The 10,901-nt window shown below is 37.0% G+C and overlaps 1 long non-coding RNA gene across 1 annotated transcript; it reads left to right on the top strand.

The window, feature by feature from the left end:
* The first annotated feature begins 3,433 nt into the window (after nucleotides 1-3,433).
* On the top strand, nucleotides 3,434-6,213 carry LOC143058791 (uncharacterized). The gene is made up of 2 exons (XR_012973229.1): nucleotides 3,434-3,777; nucleotides 6,045-6,213. It is a non-coding gene; the product is annotated as an uncharacterized LOC143058791 (long non-coding RNA).
* The last annotated feature ends 4,688 nt before the right edge of the window (nucleotides 6,214-10,901 follow it).

Here is a 10,901-nt window from a genome sequence, read left to right as displayed (position 1 = left end):
ATATGTCAGCCCGTGCCACAGATACCCAAGTCACATGTATATCATCAACAGGTTAGTATTCCTCAAAATATATCAGCCTATGCCACAGCTAGTCGAGTCACATGTAAATCATCAACAGGTAAGTATTCCTCAAAAATATCTCAGCTAGTGCCAGAGCTAGTCAAGTCACAGGTATATCATAAACAGGTAAATATTCCTCACAATATGTTAGCCCGTGCCACAGCTAGTCAAGTCACAGGTATATCATAAACAGGTAAGTATTATTCCTCACAATATGTCAGCCCGTGCTACAGATAGTCAAGGTACAGGTATTTTATAAACAGGTAAGTATTCCTCACAATATGTTAGCCCGTGCCACAGCTAGTCAAGTCACAGGTATATCATAAACAGGTAAGTATTCCTCACAATATGTCAGCCCGTGCCACAGCTAGTCAACTCACAGGTATCTTATAAACAAGTAAGTATTCCTCACAATATGTCAGCCCGTGCCACAGCTAGTCAAGTCAATAGTATCTCATACACAGGGAAGTATTCCTCACAATATGTCAGCCCGTGCTACAGATAGTCAAGGTACAGGTATTTTATAAACAGGTAAGTATTTCTCACAATACGTTAGCCCGTGGCACAGCTAGTCAAGTCAAAGGTATATCATCAACAGGTAAGTATTCCTCACAATATGTCAGCCCGTGCCACAGCTAGTCAACTCACAGGTATCTTATCAACAAGTAAGTATTCCTCACAATATGTCAGCCCGTGCCACAGCTAGTCAAGTCAATAGTATCTCATCAACAGGTAAGTATTCCTCATAATATGTCAGCCCGTGTCACAGCCAGTCAAGTCACAGGCATCTAATAAACAGGTAAGTATTCCTCAAAGTATGTCAGCAGGAACCACAACTAGTCAAGTCACAGAAAGCTCATAAACAGATAAGTATCCTCACAATATGTCAGCCCTTGCCACAGCTAGTCAAGTTTCAGATATCTTATAACAGGTAGGTATATCTCACAATATGTCAGCCCGTGCCACAGATACCCAAGTCACATGTATATCATCAACAGGTAAGTATTCCTCAAAATATATCAGCCCGTGCCACAGCTAGTCAAGTCACATGTATATCATCAACATGTAAGTATTCCTCAAAAATATCTCAGCTAGTGCCAGAGCTAGTCAAGTCACAGGTATATCATAAACAGGTAAATATTCCTCACAATATGTTAGCCCGTGCCACAGCTAGTCAAGTCACAGGTATATCATAAACAGGTAAGTATAATTCCTCACAATATGTCAGCCCGTGCTACAGATAGTCAAGGTACAGGTATTTTATAAACAGGTAAGTATTCCTCAAAATATGTTAGCCCGTGCCACAGCTAGTCAAGTCACAGGTATATCATAAACAGGTAAGTATTCCTCACAATATGTCAGCCCGTGCCACAGCTAGTCAACTCACAGGTATCTTATAAACAAGTAAGTATTCCTCACAATATGTCAGCCCGTGCCACAGTAGTCAAGTCAATAGTATCTCATACACAGGGAAGTATTCCTTACAATATGTCAGCCCGTGCTACAGATAGTCAAGGTACAGGTATTTTATAAACAGGTAAGTATTCCTCACAATATGTTAGCCCGTGGCACAGCTATTCACGCCAAGGTATATCATCAACAGGTAAGTATTCCTCACAATATGTCAGCCCGTGCCACAGATAGTCAAGGTACAGGTATTTTATAAACAGGTAAGTATTCCTCACAATATGTTAGCCCGTGCCACAGCTAGTCAAGTCACAGGTATATCATAAACAGGTAAGTATTCCTCACAATATGTCAGCCCGTGCCACAGCTAGTCAACTCACAGGTATCTTATAAACAAGTAAGTATTCCTCACAATATGTCAGCCCGTACCACAGCTAGTCAAGTCAATAGTATCTCATACACAGGGAAGTATTCCTCACAATATGTCAGCCCGTGCTACAGATAGTCAAGGTACAGGTATTTTATAAACAGGTAAGTATTCCTCACAATATGTTAGTCCGTGGCACAGCTAGTCAAGTCAAAGGTATATCATCAACAGGTAAGTATTCCTCACAATATGTCAGCCCGTGCCACAGCTAGTCAACTCACAGGTATCTTATAAACAAGTAAGTATTCCTCACAATATGTCAGCCCGTGTCACAGTTAGTCAAGTCAATAGTATCTCATCAACAGGTAAGTATTCCTCATAATATGTCAGCCCGTGTCACAGCCAGTCAAGTAACAGGTATCTAATAAACAGGTAAGTATTCCTCAAAGTATGTCAGCATGAACCACAACTAGTCAAGTCACAGAAAGCTCATAAACAGATAAGTATCCTCACAATATGTCAGCCTGTGCCCTAGCTAGTCAAGTCACAACTATATCATTAACAGGTAAATATTCCTCACAATATGTCAGCCGTGTCAAAAGCTAGTCAAGTCACAGGTATATCATAAACAGGTAAGTATAATTCCTCACAATATGTCAGCTTGTGTCACAGCTGGTCAAGTCAAAACTATCTCATAAATATAAAGGTATTCCTCACAATATGTCAGCACATGCTACAGCTAGTCAAGTAACAACTATATCATAAACAGGTAAGTATTCCTCACAATATGTCAGTCCGTGCCGCAGCTAGTCAAGTCACAACTATATCATAACAGGTAAGTATTCCTCACAATATGTCAGCCCATGCCGCAGCTAGTCAAGTCAAAACTATCTCATAAACAGGTAAGTATTCCTCACAGTATGTCAGCATGGACCACAACTAGTCAAGTCACAGGTTTCTCATAAACAGGTAAGTATCCTCACAATATGTCAGCCCCTTGCCACAGCTAGTCAAGTCACAGGTATATCATGAATAGGTAAGTATTCCTCACAATATATCAGCTGTGCCACAGCTAGTTATGTCACAACTATATCATAAACAGGTAAGTATTTCTCACAATATGTCAGCCCGTGCCGCAGCTAGTCAAGTCAAAACTACCTCATAAACAGGTAAGTATTTCTCACAATATGTCAGCCCGTGCCACAGCTAGTCAAGTCACAGGTATATCATCAACAGGTAAGTATACCTGACAATATGTCAGCCTGTACCACAGCTAGACAAGTCACATGTATATCATAAACAGGTAAGTATAATTCCTCACAATATGGCAGCCCGTTCCAGAGCTAGTCAAGTCAAAACTATCTCATAAACAGGTAAGTATTCCTCACAATATGTCAGCCCGTGCCACAGCTAGTCAAATCACAGGTATATCATCAACAGTTAAGTATTCCGCACAATATGTCAGCTCTTAATTGCCACAGCTAGTCAAGTTTCAGATATCTTATAACAGGTAAGTATTCCTCACAATATGTCAGCCCGTGCCGCAGATACCCAAGTCACATGTATATCATCAAGAGGTAAGTATTCCTCTGTTGGAACGTCACGTTAAAAAACCTATATCTGCCGCAATGCATTTTTTGCATTTGCAACGTTTTTGTAACTGCAAAATGAACAACTTTTTCCTCACTCTAAAAAATAAATAAAAATAGCTTGAGAAACTACAGTATCTGCGCTTTTAAATTCAGTAATAATCTTATATTTCAACGTGTATATAAGCTTGCAGCAAATCTTTGAACTACGATAAGAGTTGCCGTAAACGTCAGTTTTCAGCTATCGAGACAGATAAATGCTATCCCTTTCCGATCCTCGCGCTATTTATAGAAAGGTAAACAGACAACGAAAATTCACACTCAAATGCAGAAATAAACCAGGAATCTGATTTTGTAAGTATCTCGTGTAAAATTGTAGAAGAAGGTAGGAAATTATTAATATTAACGACAATTTTTTTATGTTTTTGCCAAAAAATAAGTGTTATTTCTAAAAATAATGGAGGGATCCATACTTTTCCAAAATCTAGAATATTTTCTCCGTGAAATCATGTTGAATATTTGAGGGGGGATAGGACCTTTATCGGGACTCAGGGATAGGGTGTTTTTAAGCTCGGGATTTCGGGATTAACCCCTTCGGGATCCGGGAATTTTTTTTTCGGGTTTCGGGATCCGGGATTTAACTTTATTTAAATTCGGGACCTCGGGATTTCATTTTTTAAGCCCGGGATTTCGGGATCAGGACCCCTCCTACCACCCCTCATATGTGTTGATCTGTTCTACATATGCAAGGCGCGATCCTGGTAAAAATAGTATGTTTCGTCTAAGAAAAGGAGAATAAAGATAGCCGTGGACGTTCACGACGTTACACAAAAGCACATGAAATATTTTCTGATTAGATTCAGATTAGATCGAATAATAAAATCGGCGCTCCGTAGAAGTGTCTTCCTATTTTACAACTTTTGATATCTGTGATTAACAATTATTTTTTATTTAATACTGTGTTTCAATTTCATCACGAAGAAAACTATAGTAATGTACTCTTCACACTGATCACTCGAGGATAATTATAATCGCTGGTCTAGAATTTCTGTTGGTTTGTAATTTAGATATATGGGTTAATTCCCTTTCCAGGTAAAACTTTTGAGGCACTATGCGGGATAATAAATAAAAAGAGCTTCATACAGAGTTGGCAGGACAAATGAGCTATATAGTTCCATATATTTTTAACTGACATAATATAATTCCCTATGAACTGTATTATATAGTTAGATGACAGAAGGCTGTAATGTTTATATTATTTGCTAGGCAAATCAGAGAAAAATAATATAATTATGTAAATAGTCAAATAACAATTAAGTAGTATTTTTTTATTATTATTTTCTTGTTTGTAATTAATATGTAATGAAGGACCCTTTAATTAATAATAGAATGATTTTTTTTTAATTTGATTTGTAGTTCAAATATTGTAAAAATATTTATTATAAAAAGGAAAATGTGGTAAGATTGCCAATGAGACAATTGTCCACACTAAGTTAAGAGACACAGAAATTAACAACTATAGGTCACTGTATAGCCTTCAACAATGAGCAAAGCCCATACCACATAGAAAAGCTGTAAAGGGCCTTGAAAAGACAATGTAATTAAACGAGAAAACTAACGACCTAATTTGTGTACAAAATGAACAAATTCAAACATGTAAGTCATAAACAAACGACAACTACCGAATAACAGGCTCCTGACTTGGGACAGGCACATACATACAGAACAGTGGCGGTGTTAAATATGTTAGCGGGATCTTAAGTCCATTTGTTGCAATTTGATATCGATAATTCATTGTTTCAATATATTTGAGTATGATAAATTATTTGGGATGGAAACTTCATTTAATTATAATGCATTAGATTGAAACTGATATATGCTTTCTGAATTAAAAAAAAAATCCTTGCAATGACTCATGAGTTATGTTCTTGTTCTCTAACAAGCAAACCTCAGGCCAATTGAAAACATAAAATCAGCATGTACTCAACCACACATGATAAAAGCCAGGCATATAAGCAAAAAAAAAATCATAATTCTACAAGGTACATGATACATATAAACAGGATTTTAAAATGTCTGAAATATTTTTAGTATTTTAACATTTTTATGAAAGTAGGTTAATCAAATACATGGGAATATTGACAAAGTTACATCATATCAGTTTGCAACTACAGAAAACAATACTGGAAATTGTTTTTAAATTTTGCATTCATCAGGTCTAAACAGAATTTGATATATATGTTTTGCATCCTCCTGAATAAAATGAAATATTTGGCACTTGACATTAATCAACCAATCTATATTTTTGATCATCCTAAATGTAATGAAATATTTGCCACTGGGATTAATTAATCAATCTATAACTTTGATCCTCCTGAATATAATGAAATATTTGCGACTGGGCATTAATTAACCAATCTATATCTTTGATCCTCCTGACTATAATGAAATATCTGCCACTGGGCATTTATCAACCGATCTCATATTCTTTGCAAGGACGATACTCCTTTTTTTTTAATATTATAATGATTATATATAAAATGAAAAAGGGTTTACATGTTTGTTAAAAACATATAGGTATAGAACAAATGGTTGTTATTTCTACTATTTTATACTTTTAGGTTGTGAAACAACTGCTGAGCAATAAGATGGAACTAGCTGTTTGATGAAGGAACTTTTTTTATTCAGTCTTAATTTAGAACATTTTGAAAAATTATTTTGTCCTGTCTTTGTACTTGTTATATAAAGCCAACGAAATAAAATACCCAAAATAAAGCATTTTATTCTTGATCTTTTAGTATAATTTAATCTTTTCTTGGCAAACATGGCATTCACGATCAATAGGTATAAGAACATGTCGTATGAGTGCCAATTAGACAGCTCTCAATCCAAGTCACAATTTGCAAAAAAGAAAAACCATTATAGGTCTAAGTACGGTCTTCAACACGGAGCCGAAGTAGGCTGACACTGAACAGTAAGCTACAATCCTCTTCCCTTTCATAAATGTGACCTCCGAATTGGACTATTCACTGAATTTGTTATAACATGAACAACAAGACGGGTGCCACATGTGGAGTAGGATATACTTACTATTCCGGAGCACCTGAGATCACCCCAGTTTTTGATGGTGTTCGTGTTGCTTATTCTTTAGTATTTTATGTTGTGTCATGTGTACAATTGTTTGTCTGTTTATCTTTTTCATGTTTAGCCATGGCGTCAAGGTTGGGCGGACAATTATACTCCGCAAGTGGTCAATACTGGCTAATACTGGTCAATTGATATTTGTCAGTTTATTTTCGATTTTTGACTTTGAATGTTCCTCTGGTATCTTTCGCCCCTCTTATACAAAAGGCCCTAAAATATGACTAATGTAAATCCATTTAAAATTGCATGTATATGAAATTTTTCCTTTTGCACTGCTATAAGACCTGCTCCATTATGTTGGTTTGGGGTTGAGATGGGTCCAATTCCTAAATCCCGAGTTTACTTTTGTTCATCTCGATTTCCAGAGCCTTATTATGACAATATCGCAAAATCCCGATAAAATTACATGCTTTTATATTTTTGGAAAATACATTGATTGTTGAATGTGCACTGTTCAAAGCAACCAGTCTGAGTGTCTGTTGTGCAGATTCCCTGTATCTTATTAATATAGTCTAGTTTAAAACAGATTATATATACACAGATACTGCGCTATATTCAAAAACTTAAAAGAAACATAAATAAGTTGTCTAGTTTGAGCTAAAAAAAAAGAAGGCAACAATGTTCCTCGGTTACTTGATAGGCATTGTACACGTTATCACTCTTCATCTCTCTGCAACTTTTGTTGAACTAGTCTGTAGTCAGGATACTATGTCAATAGATGTAGGATGATGTGGTATGAGTGCCATTTTTTTTTTATTATAAAGTCTATTTAGCTCTGTGTTATGAGTGATCACTGCAGTGGCGGATCCAAGGGGAGGGTTATGGGGGTTGAAACCCCCCTACTTTTTTGGACGATTAATGCATTTGAATTGGAACATATAGTTGGAACCCTCAACACTCCCCTTTTTGTCCTAGTTTGGGAATCCACCTTTTTAAAATGACTGGATCTGCCCCTGCATGCACCGCCACAGTGACTTACATTATTATAACTTTGTAGATTGCATTGAAACAAGATTGTGTAACGCCAAAATCAAACACATTTTTGGGGATTAAAGTCAGAAGCTTTGGGAGGGTTACTTTTCAGTATTACAATACTAATACCCGATAAATGAAAACCCTGATTTACTGGACGTAAATACACATAAATCCCGATTTCGATTAAATTAAATCCAAATATCCCTATGATGATATACTTCGTTTCCGAAATCAGAAGTTAAAAAAAGTGGTCCGACCGTACCCCCTTTTTTTCCTCCTCCTTTTCTCCTTTGTGTTCTCCAGTTTTAAATGCTTATTTTTTTGTCATTTCCACCAAATCAGTTACAATCATAAACATACTTTAAGTAATATTAGAATAACCACTACCCTGCTAAATATGTTCAGTTTTAGTCAAATTTATTTTTTTCAGTTTTTCAATCTCATTACTGTTCTCTCTGTTTATTCCCTTTTTAAATCATTTGAAAAAGCTGATAACTACAAAATAAGCTTAAGTAAACAGAAAACATAGTTTTAAAGACAATGTATCTAAGTTATCAACATTTTTACACTTTTTGTACATGTATATTCAATTGGCATTAAGGATGAAGAAATTTTGGCAGAAAAAAATTGTATTGTCATCAAAGTCCGACACGTGCTAGGGGTCAAAGGTCAATTGATTTTCTGAATCAATATACGTTAAATTTCTTCTCCCAGTATGTCAGGCAGTGCAGCAGCTAGTTAAGTCACAGGTATATCTAAAACAGGTAAGTATTCCTCACAATATGTCAGCCCGTGCCACAGCTAGTCAAGTCGCAGGTATATCATAAATAGGTAAGTATAATTCCTCACAATATGTCACCTTGTGCCACAGCTAGTCAAGTCAAACCATAAACAGGTAAGTATTCCTCACAATATGTAAGCTCCTGTCACAGGTAGTCAAATCACAGGTATATCATCAACAGGTAAGTATTCCTCACAATATGTCAGCCCGTGCCACAGCTAGTCAAGTTACAGGTATCTCATAAATAGGTTAATATTCCTCACAATTTGTCAGCCCGTGCCATAGTTAGTCAAGTCACGACTATATCATAAACAAGTAAGTATCACTCACAACATGTCAGCCCCGTGCAACAGCTAGTCAACTCACAGGTATCTTATAAACAAGTAAGTATTCATCACACTATGTCAGCCCATGCCACAGCTAGTCAAGTCACAAGTATCTCATAAACAGGGAAGTATAATTCCTAACAATATGTCAGCATTTGGCACAGCTAGTCAAGTCACAGGTATATCATCAACAGGAAAGTATAATTCCTCACAATATGTATCATAAGCAGGTAAGTATACCTCACAATATGTCAGCCCGTGCCACAGCTAGTCAATTGCAAGTCACAGGTATCTTATAAACAGGTAAGTATTCCTTACAATATGTCAGCCCGTGCCATAGCTAGTCAAGTCACAGGTATATCTAAAAGAGGTAAGTATTCCTCGCAATATGTCAGCCCGTGCCACAGCTAGTCAAGTCGCAGGTATATCATAAATAGGTAAGTATAATTCCTCACAATATGTCACCTTGTGCCACAGCTAGTCAAGTCAAACCATAAACAGGTAAGTATTCCTCACAATATGTCAGCCCGTGCCACAGCTAGTCAAGTTACAGGTATCTCATAAATAGGTTAATATTCCTCACAATTTGTCAGCCCGTGCCATAGCTAGTCAAGTCACGACTATATCATAAACAAGTAAGTATCACTCACAACATGTCAGCCCCGTGCAACAGCTAGTCAAGTCGCAACTATATCATCAACAGGTAAGTATTCCTTACAATATGTCAGCCCATGCCACAGCTAGTCAACTCACAGGTATCTTATAAACAAGTAAATATTTCTTACAATATGTCAGCCCGTGCCACAGCTTGTCAAGTCACAAGTATCTCATAAACAGGGAAGTATTCCTAACAATATGTCAGCATTTGGCACAGCTAGTCAAGTCACAGGTATATCATAAACAGGTAAGTATAATTCCTCACAATATGTATCATAAGCAGGTAAGTATACCTCACAATATGTCACCCCGTGCCACAGCTAGTCAAGTCACAGGTATTTTATAAACAGGTAAGTATTCCTCACAATTTGTCAGCCCGTGCCACAGCTAGTCAAGTCACAAGTATCTCATAAACAGGGAAGTATTCCTCGCAATATGTCAGCCCGTGCCACAGCTAGTCAAGTTACAGGTATCTGATACACAGGTAAGTATTCCTAACATTATGTCAGCCCTCGCCACAGCTAGTCAAGTCACAGGTATCTAATACACTGGTAAGTATTCCTTACAATATGTCAGCATGGACCACAACTAGTGAAGTCACAGGTATGTCATAAACTGGTAAGTATCCTCACAATATGTTAGCCCGTACCACAGCTAGTCAAGTCACAGGTATCTAATAAACAGGTAAGTATTCCTCACAAATTGTCAGCATGGACCACAGCTAGTCAATTCAAAGGTATCTCATAACAAGGTAATTATTTCTCAAAATATGTCAGCCCGTGCCACAACTAGTCAAGTCACAGGTATCTTATAAACAAGTAAGTATCCCTCACAATATGTCAGCATGGGCTATAGCTAGTCAAGTCACAGGTATCTCATACACAGGTAAGTATTCCTCAAAATATGTCGGCATGGACCACAGCTAGTCAAGTCACAGGTATGTCATAAACAGGTAAGTATTCCTCATAGTATGTCAGTTTGTGCCACAGATGAACCAGTCACAACTATCACAACAATGGATAAGTTTATCCCATTATACATGTATTTTAGCTCGTGCTACAGCTAGTCCAGTCATAACTATCTCATAAACAGGTAAGTATTCCTCATAGAATGTCAACTTGTGCCACAGATGATCCAGTCACAACTATCACAACAATGGATCAGTTTGTCGCATTGTATATGTATGTCAGCTCGTGCTACAGCTAGTCCAGTCATAACTATCTCATAAACAGGTAAGTATTCCTCAAAGGATGTCAGCTTGTGACATAGCTGATCCAGTCACAACTATCACAACAATGAATAAGTTTGTCTCATATACATGTATGTCAGCTTGTGCTACAGCTAGTCAAATCATAATTATCTCTCAAACCGGTAAGTATTACTCAATAAATGTCATCTTGTGCTACAGCTGATCCAGTAACAACTATCACAATACTGAATGAGTTTGCCAATTAAATGTCAGCTCGTGCTACAGCTAGTCCAGTCACAAATATCTCACACACGCATCATATAAGACAAACGTACCTGTGGGTGAGATAGTTGTGACTGAACTGGCTATAATACATGATATCATATCATGAGACATCCTACCTGAC

Source organism: Mytilus galloprovincialis, chromosome 14 (genome assembly GCF_965363235.1).
Source record: "Mytilus galloprovincialis chromosome 14, xbMytGall1.hap1.1, whole genome shotgun sequence".
In the NCBI taxonomy this organism is placed as follows: domain Eukaryota; kingdom Metazoa; phylum Mollusca; class Bivalvia; order Mytilida; family Mytilidae; genus Mytilus; species Mytilus galloprovincialis.
Note: the sequence above shows the minus strand (reverse complement) of the source record. Positions and strands in the feature narration are given on the sequence as shown.